At 50.4% G+C, this 2,049-nt stretch overlaps 1 pseudogene; it reads left to right on the top strand.

Annotated features, from left to right (window-relative positions):
* The window catches only part of LOC133361873 (zinc finger E-box-binding homeobox 2-like), a 9,854-nt pseudogene extending 8,966 nt beyond the window's left edge, over window positions 1-888 (top strand).
* Window positions 889-2,049: the final 1,161 nt, after the last annotated feature.

The raw sequence follows: 2,049 nt of genomic DNA, 5'->3' as shown, positions 1-2,049 counted from the left end.
GGGCGATAACCCCGCCCCGCCGTTCCCTGTCCGTCGCAGGCAGGCGTCCCCACCGCTGCGAGGTGTGCAGCAAGGCGTTCAAGCACAAGCAGCACCTGATCGAGCACTCGCGGCTGCACTCGGGCGAGAAGCCGTACCGCTGCGGGCGCTGCGGCCGGCGCTTCTCGCACTCGGGCGGCTACTCGCAGCACGTGCACCGCCGCTACTCGTGCTGCGGCGACCCCGGGCAGCCGGGCGCGCCGGGAGCGGATTTGGGGGCGCCGGGAGCGACGGAAGAGCTCGACGAGGGGGATGACAGATGCGGGGCGGAGTGGGAGGATGCGCGGGGGGGTAGGTGGGTGAGTGGGTGGGTGGGTGAGTGAGAGGGTTGGTGAGTGAGTGAATGAGTGGGTGGGTGAGTGAGTGGGTGATTGGGTGAGGTTGGTGTGTGGGTGGATGAGTGGTGAGGTTGGTGAGTGGGTGGATGAGTGGGTGGGTGAGTGGGTGAGTGGGTGGGTGGGTGAGTGAGAGGGTTGGTGAGTGAGTGAATGAGTGGGTGGGTGAGTGAGTGGGTGGGTGATTGGGTGAGGTTGGTGAGTGGGTGGATGAGTGGTGAGGTTGGTGAGTGGGTGGATGAGTGGTGAGTGGGTGGATGAGTGGGTGGGTGAGTGGGTGGGTGAGTGAGAGGGTTGGTGAGTGAGTGAATGAGTGGGTGGGTGAGTGATTGGAAGAGCTCAACGAGGGGGATGACGGATGCGGGGCGGAGGGCCGGAACGACGAGGCAGAGTGGGAGGATGCGCGGGGGGGGGCGTGGGAAACAAAGAGAGAGTTCCCGCCGTTGAGTTGAACCGTGCCGACGGAGATGATCCTGCGATGGGTGAAGGCCAAGAAACAAAATGGCGGCACTGAAGGGTCGAGTGACGACGATGCGTTGTTCTTTGGTTCTTTCGGTAAAGTCGCGTCTAAAGATAAAATAATAAATTAAATAATAGCATAATACGACGTTTCGATCGCAACACAAGCAATCGTCATCAGGTATAAATGAAATAGCAACAAAAAATCGAACCAGAAAACTATAGACAGACATATAAGCAGACAGACATCACCAAGATACATAGAGAGAGAGTAACACAGGCACAGAGAGGGGTGATCGTCTCTGTGGCGAGGCCTTAAATAGACAGAGGGGGGCGGAGGCAGAGAGAGGGAGGGGTTAGAGAAAAAAATTACATGTCAATGAGTACGAAGAACGCGTAGTAAAGTACGCAAGCTTGAACATTAGGAGAGGGAGAAAGAACACACTAAATTAATTTATCTGTCTGTCTATAGTTTTCTGGTTAGATTTTTTGTTGCTATTTCATTTATACCTGATGATGATTGCTTGTGTTGCAATCGAAACGTCGTAGTATGCTATTAATTAATTTATTATTTTATCTTCAGACGTGACATTACCGAAAGAACCAAAGAATAATTCCTGCAGTCACGAAAGCTCCAAAATTAACGATGCTTTGACTCGTGATAACTCGCCGGTCGCTCTGAGAACAAATGCGTCGCAAGCAGACCACTGCCGTGCCTGAAATGTGTTTTGTGGATGCAGGATGTTTTTTGAGCAAAGGTGTTTCTGGACTAACTGAAATGCTGTTGGAATGAGTGGGTACTAGGGGCGAGGTGTTTTTTCGTATTAAAATGATTGCAAAGAGGTGGAAAACGGAGTTAGGAATGGGCATGTTAAATGTGGATAGATAATGCTATGATTAGGAACATCTGTAGATGGAAGATACAAGAACGATCTGGAAAAAGCCTTTTATGTGCACACTTTAAAAAAGAATAAGTTTTCTACCAGTGCCGTCTTTTACAAAAGCAGCGTTACTCAATGTTTACAATGTTAAAGGTTTGCTTTCGCTAGTCTTGAAAAGATAAAAGTATTCTGCTAAACTTTCACGCAGTGTTATTTGACATAGCATGCAGCTTGTGTAGTTTACACTGTTTGTGCAATTCCTCCTCGGTTGTTGTCGTCTCTCTGAAGCTGCGGTGTTTGTTTGTTTGTTTACACGTTGTCATCTCTGTAGTTTA

This window comes from Lethenteron reissneri, unplaced genomic scaffold (assembly GCF_015708825.2).
Source record: "Lethenteron reissneri isolate LAM-NWPU_2019-01 unplaced genomic scaffold, ASM1570882v1 scaffold_1270, whole genome shotgun sequence".
Classification (NCBI taxonomy): Eukaryota; Metazoa; Chordata; class Hyperoartia; order Petromyzontiformes; family Petromyzontidae; genus Lethenteron; species Lethenteron reissneri.
The sequence above is the reverse complement of the archived record's forward strand: the minus strand, read 5'-3'. Positions and strand labels throughout refer to the sequence as shown.